A 12,281-nucleotide genomic window follows, 5' to 3' on the forward strand; every position below is an offset into this window, starting at 1 on the left:
GGAATAAAAATTAAAATCGCCGATTTATTTTTTATTTTATTGATTTCTTTGGTTATGTTTGCTGGTCGGGCGATATGCATATAGTTTTGTTGCTTTTGGAGTAGTTTTTTATTGGAGGCAGAATGCTTCAGCCGAAACCTACCATATTATGTTGTTATGTTTTTTGCAGTTCTACCATTATGATCTAGCATATAAAGCTGAACAATAGCAATGGAAAATGAATCTTCTGATCCATTCGAAGGTTCTGAACCAACAATCACTTTATTGGGGAAACCTGTTTCTGACAGAAAGGATGTTCGCATACGTTCCGTGGACAAGCGCACTATAAAAACTCCGAAGACCAGACATAAGAGCATGCAAACAGATGTCAAAACCGTATTTTTGTCTATAAAAGACAATCAAGGTAGCTTATATCATCTCTCTTCTTCTGCTATTTCATCTGCGTATTAGAGGTAATCTGAACAGAGTCATGTTGTGCACACTTATATGTTGCAGTACTTGAAATTTAAATAAGAATTCAATAAAAAGTATATTTTGACAGTACAATCCATGAACTTTGCGTGACCTTCATTCTTTTGTCCGTTATACATAAGTATATAGCAGAGTGTGCATACTTTGAGTTTATGATTACAGTGAAGTTTATCATATTACATGTTGTGCTATCCTTGAATACTACAAGTTCTATTAGACTAATCAGACATATGGTCATTTCTAATTAGTTGTAAATGATCTCATTTGGATCACATATACTTTCAAAGAAAATTTGCAGTCATCTCATTGAAATCAAATTAGTCGATCATTATAATAATGGTCTTTTAAACTCTATAGTTTTGATTCCAATTTACTGTTAGACAAATGGACATTTTCATTGTGAATAGGATACTGTTAAATTATGTTCTGCTATAGTTTCTTTAGCAAGTTATTTCATTATTATGTTCTTTGAGGTAAATGAGCTATTAGTTATGTTTGAGCTGAATTAAGAGTTGATACTTGATTGCAAAACCTCTCAATCTCTCAATTGTTTCTTGATAAAGTTATGAAGATTGCACTATTTAAGTTGTTTCACATGTGTTTTCGTCTATAAACTATTTCTGACTTTAAGATTTTGAATATCTTATAATTTGTGAACTCCTCATGTCATATTGACAGTTTTGGGTAATGTTGGTCCAGAGATTAACAGATCCATTAGAAAGGCTTTAATTAACTTGAAAATGTTTCACATGGAGTATGACATTTACAGTATTTCTTGCTTAAAGTGTTTAAATGCTCATCACTTTTATGAGCTTCCTGAAAATATTATTATTTTTAGTAAGGGTATGATTGCATATGATTAGAGGACTCGTTTATTTATGATACTGATTACTTTGGAAGTTTGGAAGAATTGTTATATTTCAGATAAATGAAGGTTGTGATACTAACAAGCCCGCCAAGGGCTAGATGAATAAAAGGAGAGAACTCGCCAATCAACACGCCGTAATTAAACGAGTATGGAAGCAATAGTCCCGCCATGGAAAATATAAAGATGAAACGCGGAGTTATATTCTAGAATAATCTTTTCGACCTTTGAGATTTGTTTTGCAGGTTTTTTTTTTTTTTATAAGAAGAAGAATCGATAAGTACGACCTTCTTAAAGGCGTTTAAAAATCCCGGCCAGTATGACCTTCTTAAAGGCTGCTGAGACTTTAAAAATCCCGGCCAGTATGACCTTCTTAAAGGCTGCTGAGACTTTAAAAATTAGTACGACCTTCTTAAAGGCGACTAAAAATCCCGGCCAGTATGACCTTCTTAAAGGCTGCTGAGACTTTAAAAATCCCGGCCAGTATGACCTTCTTAAAGGCTGCTGAGACTTTAAAAATTAGTACGACCTTCTTAAAGGCGACTAAAAATCCCGGCCAGTATGACCTTCTTAAAGGCTGTTGAGACTTTAAAAATTAGTACGACCTTCTTAAAGGCGACTAAAAATCCCGGCCAGTATGACATTCTTAAAGGCTGCTGAGACTTTAAAAATCCCGGCCAGTATGACCTTCTTAAAGGCTGCTGAGACTTTAAAAATTAGTACGACCTTCTTAAAGGCGACTAAAAATCCCGGCCAGTATGACCTTCTTAAAGGCTGCTGAGACTTTAAAAATTAGTACGACCTTCTTAAAGGCGACTAAAAATCTCGGCCAATATGACCTTCTTAAAGGCTGCTGAGACTTTAAAAATTAGTATGACCTTCTTAAAGGCTGCTGAGACTTTAAAAATCCCGGCCAGTATGACCTTCTTAAAGGCTGCTGAGACTTTAAAAATTAGTACGACCTTCTTAAAGGCGACTAATTAGTACGACCTTCTTAAAGGCTACTAATATTCGACCAACAAAGTCCGACCTTTTTAAAAGGTGACTGATAGTTTAACATCAACAAAACGCCTATGAAAGGTTTAAAACCTTATAAGGGCTCTAATTCAGCGAATTCATGAAAGCAAAGTCTTATTATCATAGCAAAACGATTATTGTATGAGCAAATTATCTATAAAGGCTTAACTTCGCTCAGAAATTTAAAAGGAACGAATCCTTATTAAGGAGATTAAGCCAAATTTTGATAAAGGGAGAAAAGAAGATAATTCATAAAAAGAAGCCAACGAACGTTTATGGTATGAACAAATTGCCCATGAAGATTAAACTTCATCAACCCTTATAAGTTAAGGACGCCCAAAGAATCAAAAGCACCACGCCTTGTACCAAGCCTCGTGCTTGGGGGGCTGTGGACCGTCATAATATTCCTTAGGGTTAAAAGCCCTCCAGAAGGGCCAAATCCACATTATTAATCACCACGCCTTGTACCAAGCCTCGTGCTTGGGGGGCTGTGGACCGTCATAATATTCCTTAGGGTTAAAAGCCCTCCAGAAGGGCCAAATCCACATTATTAATCACCACGCCTTGTTCCAAGCCTCGTGCTTGGAGGGCTGTGGACCGTCATAATATTCCTAAGGGCTTAAAAGCCCTCCAGAAGGGTTTAGGCGCCCTATAGAAGGGACTTTGGAGGCCTAGGCGCGTCCTCCTCAGGGCGCCGTCTACCTCGGCTTCTAGAAACCTCTAGAAGTCGCCCTAAACCGCCTAAATGAGCTAAAAAGACTAAAAACCCTGTTTTCTTAGAGCTTAAGTCACGCAGGAAAAAGCCCATTAGCAGGCTATAAATAACCCTCTTGGGGTCATTCTAAAAGGATCCAATAATCAGTCTAAAACCCTAGATTAGAACCCTAGTCTACGATTCTTAACCATAGAATCTTTCCCGTACTTTTTCTGCAAGTACATATAGTTTCCTTTTCATCCATTCATCATTCATTTATGCTTCAACATTTCATGGGTCATCGCATGTACACATGTCTCATTTTTAATGTTAGCATTTAATAAATATTTAATCTCTCAAAACCAATACTTTAAAAAAATTAATAAATAAGTTTCAACAATAACTCTTCATCACTACATTTCAACATATGTGCAAGCCCCACCTTAACTCAATAAACATTGCATTTTTTTCCCTTCCTTTCCAATGAGAGTACTTCTATGATACTCCCTCTGATCATAAATATAAGAATTTTTTTTCTTCAGATTCATTGAATAACTTATGTATTTGATATATAATATAGACCAAATATATCAATTATTCAAAGAAATTTAAAAAGAATTTTAAAAAGAAGCTTAAAAAAATTTAAAAAGATTTTTTTTTTCTTTTCAGAATCATTGAATTACTGATGTATATGTTATACAATATAGACTAAATATATCAGTTATCCAATGAAGCTTAAAAAATAATATTTTTCTTTATTTAGGTAAGATCACACTATTGTAGATGGTCTTACTCTGTCCCCGTGAGCTTAACTCACACCACCAAAAAATAGATGGTCTTACTCTTTCAATCAATCATAATCAACAAATTATTAAGATTGTTTGGTTTTTATCACTAATGTCACACACATGATTGAATTGTGATGTGTGCTTGATAGTGCATGTAAATTAAACTTATTTCAAAAAATTGGATAAAACTTGGATGAAATTTTTTCATGTGTTTTTTGTATGATTCTTAACTTAACTACCTATGGTTTTTGTAACCAAAAAAAACTACCTATGGTTTTCTTAGATACATAATTTTTTCAAAGTTTGTAACACTTAAAAGTGTATTGTAAATTAAGGATCACACAAAAAGTACATAAATAAATGCACTAGGTTTTGTCCAGAAAAATTATATGATTCTAAAAATGAATTCCGTCTATTTCTCATTTAGGTTTACCTCTCTTATAAATTGGGTCATCTATTTATTTTGTGAAATAAAAGGTTCTCAACTCGTATACCATAGCATCAATTTTTTTAAGAGTTTCCTCAAGTCGATTAATGCATATAAGCCGAAAGAAGTCCTTCCGTTTTAGTATTTATAAAGATTTCTTCATCATTTTATTCTTTTTATTGTATCTAGTTTTTGCTTAAGAGCATGTTTGGCATTTTATAAATACACATATTTTTTTATTATCATTTTATCTTATACCAAAACCACTAAATAATCATCTTACTTGTTTATCATTTTATCTTCTTTTTTTGATTTTCTTTTCTTTTCTATATCTTTTCTTCATCAACTAAACAATGCGAAAAGAACATATGGTTCCAATTTATTTTTTCATGAACTAAAATTTGCTTTTATTTTTCTCAAGGACTATAGTAAGTTTCACGGTTTCTCAAGGATTAAGGTCCATTTATTTATTTTAAATGTTTTTGACGTTTTAATTATGTTTATGGATAGGTTATTCTCAAAAACATTTTCTTAAAGTAACTTTTATATTGAAAATGAAGTAGCTACTAAGGATTAGCTTTATGTGTGGGGTTGATGCATGGGTCTCGAAAGCATGTCTTACCATGTGATGTGAGAAAAGCATTCACTAGATGGTGTTTGATTCCTACGTGGTAGCCTCACCCTACTCTCATTTTTTTCTTTTCTTTTTTTGCGTTGGTAATAATGGGTTTTTCAGTTTTTACAAGGACTAATTGATTTGTAGATTCATGTTCTATAAGTAAGAGACAAGTTGTTGGGTTGATATATTATATGTGACTTTTTGTGTGTGTGTCAGTTATGGCTTTTCAGTTTGCAAGTGTACCGATTGATTTATAGGTTCATGTTCTGTAAAATGAGGTTGTATGAGTCATGTTAATAATTTTAAGAAAATCGATGAGATTTTAGAAGAGTATATGAAATTTGGAGATGGTGACTCTACTGAAAAGGATAAGGTTGTTGTTGGTGAGTCTTATGTAAAGATAAGGTTGTTGGTGACTATCCGGTAAACAAGAAGGTTGGAGTTAAGGATACGAAGGATAAAATTGTTGTCGGAACTCTCTTGATAGCAAAGAAAGTGACTCTATAGTGAGAATGTTGTTGTTGACTCTCCTAGAATAAGGAAGTTAGAGTTGACTATCACTACTAGAAAAAATAAAATTAACGAGGAATATTAGTGACGGAAGAAATGAAATTTCTCATAAATTCCTTAGTTACAAAATTTAGTGATGGAATTAGAGAGAAATTTTACATTTTCCCTCACTAAATTTCCCTCACTAATTTTTGTTCAAGAAGGATAAAGCTAATTGATATGGATCTACTAAGAAAACTTGACAATGACTCTGGTGGGGAAAAAATACTCCATATACTTGCCAAGAAAGTTTATGTCTCAGTTCAATATGTCAAAAATGAATATGGTGAAAAGATGATGAGGTAATATAAAAATTTCAAATTATCGCACGTACAATTGTAATCTCTCGTCTAGAGCATTACCTTTATCTAAATAACTAGTTGCTTGTAATATAAAAAACAATTGTATTTTTGTCATTCAAATACATAAATAAAATAAATAAATAAAAAATTAATTTCATAGTTTCTTTTCTCTTGGACTTTGCCCTCTATTGTACCAAAAAAAAAAAAAAAAGATTAATGTTCGGTTGGTGTGTAGATATTGTATGTAGCTGTGTAGATTGATTTGACATGTACGCTATTTTTTTTAACTTCTTGGCAACTAAGAATTGGATGAAACAATTGTATTTCTATGGATGACAAAAAACTCTCCAACCATCATTTGACAAGATTCCAATAAACCAAACATACAATATTATCTAAGCTTTCCTTTACAAAAAAATATTATCTAAGCTTATTTTATTATTTTCTTTTCTACATTTTTTTTTAAATACACGTGTCCACATATATTGTGGGCAATTGGTTGTGACCATACAAAACTTTCTCTTTCTAAAGTTATTATCTCGATAAGCTCTAAGAAATAGATATTTATGTAATTTCACACTAGGGTTTTTTCCTTCACTTTTGGATTTTTTTAGTGAAAATCGTAAAACTTGAAAATAACTAATGATGGTGGGATCAACTTGTTACAATATATATTTTGTGTGTATCTCTTTTTTTTTTTTTGAAGACATGAAAATGGAGTATAATAACACCGGTAGTGAGCCACGTCAGCACAAGGTGTACCGAAGGGTCACCCCTAAAAAAACATAGTCATACAATATTTACAAAACCAACAAAGGCCAGTCGATACCTAAACATAGCATAGGGTCCGACCACCAACTCTGAGATCCGTACATAAAATTGGCATTATAAGCCTTAAGCCACCAATACGAATGAAATTTAACTTTCTCCAACAGTTGATCTATTGTGAGTTGGTTGTTATTAATACTCTGTTGTTACGATCATTCCAAACCACCCAAGCACAAAGTAACCAGATGAGCTGAAGAAAGGACGTGCGCTTCTTCGAAGAACCTGTGTAATGAATAAACTGAAAGAAATGATCACTAATTTCATAAGGTTCAACACCTTCAACTCCAATCCAAGACCTAATGTTTTGCCATAACAAACCATATGTGTTGCAATGAAGGAATAAATGATTTGCCAATTCGTCATGACCACACCCATCTATACACCTAGCTGCCGCGTCGGTAAGCAAGCCACGCCTAACCAAATTAAGTTTAGTTGGCAGCCGGTCCCGCAACAATCGCCAGGAAAAAATGGAGACCTTCAGAGGTACCTGTTTATGCCACACAAGATCATACAACCCTACATCTGGAGGATCGTATTGAGCAGTCAGAATGTGGTAAGCTCTGCTCACAGTGTAACCCCCAACAATGTCTGGGTCCCACTGCCACCTATCAAGAATATTAGTTTGCAAAACAACATTATTAACAAGATGACTACACTCCACTACCAACCAACTCCTCCTCCCACACCCACAGTCTCCTCCGCCAACTCCACGCCTCACCACCAACCTCCCAACCAAGAGCACGCATATCAGCCACCGTACACATCGTATTAGTCGCTAATTCAAATAAACGGCTAAACCGTATGCGTAAAGGAACATCTCCTAACCACTTATCGTACCAAAAGAAAGTACGAGAACCATCTCCCACTCTTTTCGACACCCTCTCAGCGAACCATCCCCCATCAGCATCTCCTAACCTGTCCCTAATCTTCACTAATTCCTTCCACCAAAAAGAACCACTACGGCCCCCAACTTCCCAGCCTTCTCACCATTTGCCTAATAAGGCACTATTAAACTCCCTCAACTGCATGACCCCTAACCCTCAATACTCCCTACGTAAACAAATTTATTTTTAAATGACAATCTCCATTTACTTTTATAAATGAAGAGATTACTAACTCGAGTGAGTGTTAGGTTTGTGAACTTATATATTATTGAACCGTCTTGAATTCATAAAACTTCAATTTAGTGCTTAAACTTGGCCATTTTGCTAAGTACTATCAAATTTTAAAAGACAATAGGTGGGTGTTGTGATAAACAACTCTTTAAAAAACTTAAACTTTTAGGTGAATGTAAATTGTTTTATTTATAAGGCATCCCCTCATAGTAGAGCTTTAACAATGCACATACCCAATCTACTTTCCTGCTCCCTTCGTTTAAAATACATGTCGTAGTCAACCACTGCACACATATCAATACACAACTTTTATCTTCAATTATATATAATAAAAATATTATAAAAATTTGATATTTTGAAAATATTGATCGAGACAAATGAAACATCTTACATGCATGCTAACATTTGTATTTATAAATTAGTTAAAAAATATGGTCAAAGTAAGCTACATGAATAATGCACATTGTAAAATTGCGACATGTATTTTGAAATGGATGGAGTATTATTTAAGTTACGTTTACGACTATTTTTTGGAGAAAAATATTTTGCAATCCTTATTAGATTGTGGCTCATGTTTTGACTATTTGTTTGAAATATTTAATTTTAATCATATTTACTTTAAAAGTCATACTAATAATGTTAAAAAGGAGCATTTGATTGATGTTGACTATTCAGTTCTTGTGGATGATGATGATGAGGAGGAAGAGGAGGAGAACATGTTTAATTATTCAGTTGCTAATCTTCCTGAAATTCGAGTTCGTGTTGATCATGATGACGATGGTAGCGGGGCACGAATAGAGGCTTGTAATTGAACAGCATCAGGATAAGAACTTTGATGATGTGAAAGAGGTGAACATTGTCAAATGTTTCAAAACAGTTTACTATACACAACATCAGCAGCCAAACAACAATTCTAAGCAAGCATAATTTTATTCGGAGAAATATCTGTCGCATGATATTGAGGGTTGGTTGGACTGCTTGTTAATTTTTTAGTGATTAATGCATATGAGATCTTCTTTTTGAAAAACTAAAGTCTCTGAATTATCTAGATGAAGTGAATCTAATGTATGATCATATATTTCAGTCTAATTTTTCGTGTTCTCGTTTATATGTTGTTGAGAACTGTTTTTACTTAATAAGTCACAGACATGAGCAAGCTTTATCACTTTAATTTACTTTAACAAATCAAAATTGCAATAGAACATAATCAATATGACATAGATGGGGCAGTCTGCTCTGATATTTTCCTAACCGCAATTAAAGGAATCTATAAACCTTCGTGCAGCATGCCTAATCCGATACTCTTGGTAGCTTGTACTATTTTGCTTTGATAATAATCTAAGGTCTCAGACAAAGCTATGTGGCCACGATCTAGATGGCAACATCAGAGTTTTCATTATCTCTGCGACGGTAGGAAGAGAGTTTACCAAGCAAGCTATTTCAAAAAAGTCCCACATCGGTTGTTCATCTCTAAACTCATACCTTTCTCGGCCTTTTGGCTAAGATCAAGTGTAGTATCTGTTCTTATCAGTTTAATATCTGATTAGTGGCCCAATGGGTCATAACAGTATTAAATTACTTTTTTGAGGGGGAGAGGCCATTTCAATAACTTGTTATTGGGTTTCTCAAGTGTCGCCTATGCTTTGCACTATTGCATTCGCTGGCACACCCCACCAATTCTAGTTCAATTTTTTTACATTTACTTTGCTAAATGGTTGTGCATTATGTTAGATGTTGATTTACTGATGAGAAAAGGTTGTGCATTTTTTTGTTTCTTGAACTACAACTCTCCAATCAAATTTTATTATCTGAGTTTCAGGTCGTGAGTGTATCTCCATTTAACATTTATATTTATTTATGTTCTTTTATCTTTTTAATTATCAATGAGAATGAGAATTATACTATGATAAATATTGAATTTATTGACAAATTCAAAACATTTTTTATAATAAAATTGATTGAGGAGCCTGGTTACTTTTCTCATATCGCAACTTCGTCAAAGCAATTACCAATTCACCGATCATCACTCTCAACGCTAATCTCTCCGATCGCAACCAATCTCTCACTGCCACTGTATCACAACCCCGCCTCTCACTTTGCCGCTCTCGTAGATTGTCATCTTCGAGTGCTTTCGATTTATCCAAAACAAACTACGATCAGGTAGATTCCTTCACAGATCCATCCAATTTCACTCTTCATCACGTTACTGTGTTTCAGTTTGTTATATGTTTTTAACACTTTTATAGTCTAACTCAATATAATTGCTTAGATTTCATGCAGGACACACTTCACAACCACATTGGCATCAATGGGTATATAGATGATGTTGAAGCTATAGAAAATGGAAGCAACAAGGTTGATAAAGAAAATACAGTCCAAAAGAATGAAATTCTCTTCAGGAATTGGCCTTTAATGTCATCTATCATGGCTGAGCTATTCTTTCATGGTCACAAGACCAAATAAATAGTTTTTGGACACATTCACATAAAGATATTATATATCTTCAAAATATTTAATTATTTTTTTATCAACTTTCTTTTCATCATTAAAAAAATACATGTTTATGTCTATGTGACCAAACACTATTTGTTTGGTCTTGTGACCATATTAGAATTTCTCTATCATGTATTCTCACTTCACGATATTGATTATCAATAGGTAAATTTTTAATTAATGATATTGTTATAAAGCTTAGTCTAAGATATTGCACTGTTCCACTAAAACATTATTTACTACAACTGAAACAATATGAATAACCTTCTTAGTTCTTAACTGATCTTAAAGTCAAGTCAGTAGTTTGCTTGAGAAATCTTGCCTCTTGTCTATGTTAGTAAAACAAAATTAAGAATACCTCTTAATAATGACCCTGTCATTGATGAAAGATGCATAGAGCTGAACCGAAGACACCGCTCTGTAACTATCATAATGATGAAAGGACTGTTATTGCTGTGATATACAATATAGTTTAAGGAATTTCAAGCTGAAACTTCTGGAAGTTCTAGCTTAAAGATGATCAAAACTGAAACTAATAGAGAACTTGTATGTACGTGTTAGAAAATTAGAATGTTTTTCAGCACAATATATATATGCACTAATGCACACGCAGCAGCCATATATCACCCCAGAGTTCTGGTGTATGATCGTATATAAAAAAACACAATGATCGAAATAACATACTGATAACATGATAAATTAATCACAGATAGGAATTAAATTCTTGTAATCTTAAAAAGGACTGTGGAACTCAAGAACATTTAGTTTACAAGGGAAATACATAGGTTTTTAACTATGCCTTGTGGATTACTTTTATATGTTTGTCCAGCCCTATAGATTGAAACGTTATTTTCTAGTATGCCATTTTTTGTGTGTGTTTTTCAAGTTTCATTTTATCTTTTACACTTAGTTTGATGATTATATGCATTACAACTTAAAGTGATTTGAAAATCATCTAGTTACTTTGAACTACTAACTAACTTGTCTCTCTTTGTGTGTGTTTAGTTGCAGCAGCAGGGTAAGTGATTAAAATTCCGCTTACAAGTCTTTAGACAACAGCAGGGTAAGTGATCAGTTTGGTTTTTTTGCAACTCGGTACTGTTTTTTTTTAGAAACCTTAGATAATAACAATCAACACCTTTTCTTTGTTTTATGCAGCATCTTTAGTTGATTTAATTGCATACCTTTTCATCTAGTATAGTTGTCTCTGAAAAGGTGAGCTACTACTTCTAAATTTTAATCCATGATATTTAATTTTTCAATGTGTTTATCGTTTAGTATTCGATGATTTGAAGGCTGTCTTTGTTATGTAGGATAATGTGGTTTGAAGGTACTGACTTTAATTGGTATGCAAGAATATCACACTAAGGTATTCAATATCAACTCTTGTAAAGAAAATGCACCTTGCTTGATGGATTTTTGTTTTTAAGAACTACTTGCTTTTAAGGTTTGGTTATTTGAGCATGCAATCATGTTATTGGAATAACATAAGTTCCATACACTACAACTTTTCCTTAATTTTTTATTTGTTTGGTAGTCCAAATATTCAACTAGAAAGAGGGAAAAATGTAATCCCCGTAACCTGTTTTCCGTGATATTTTGCTTGCAATTTCATTTTCACTATTTGATTTTGTGGATCTGTGACTTGAAATTCAAGCACTATTAATTCAAGCTATTTCAGTTACAATGCATCTGTGACATCGCTTTGTTTCCTGTTCAGCTTAGGTATTATTCGGAAGCTTTGTCAATTAGCTCAAGAACATGTCAAGAGCATCTGAGAATGATAATGGCAATGAAGGAGTGGCCATAGTAACAACAATTTAGAGATTTGAAAAGTTTTAGATTTATTATCATTTTATTATTTTTAGGTAATGGATAGTTGTACTTTGAATAGTTAAGTAATACCCATATCCACTTTTGTTTGTGCTCGAATTTTTCTCCTCTTATCCTCTCCATCAATAGTTACCTGACCTATATCTTATTTTACATTGCAGCTCCAAGCAAATTTTGCAGACTGGAAAGCATGGAAGAATTTTTTGTACGGCTGAATGAAAAACTCAAGGTTTTAGTTTTTTATAATGGGTGGTGGCATACTTTGTATTCAAATATATTG

The 12,281-nt window shown here is 33.4% G+C and overlaps 1 non-coding gene across 1 annotated transcript; it reads left to right on the top strand.

Moving 5' to 3' along the window:
• The first annotated feature begins 9,153 nt into the window (after positions 1-9,153).
• LOC112419543 (U2 spliceosomal RNA) lies at positions 9,154-9,349 on the top strand. The gene has a single exon (XR_003009676.1). It is a non-coding gene; the product is annotated as a U2 spliceosomal RNA (small nuclear RNA).
• The last annotated feature ends 2,932 nt before the right edge of the window (positions 9,350-12,281 follow it).

The sequence above is a fragment of the Medicago truncatula genome, chromosome 2, assembly GCF_003473485.1.
Source record: "Medicago truncatula cultivar Jemalong A17 chromosome 2, MtrunA17r5.0-ANR, whole genome shotgun sequence".
NCBI classification, from domain to species: Eukaryota; Viridiplantae; Streptophyta; class Magnoliopsida; order Fabales; family Fabaceae; genus Medicago; species Medicago truncatula.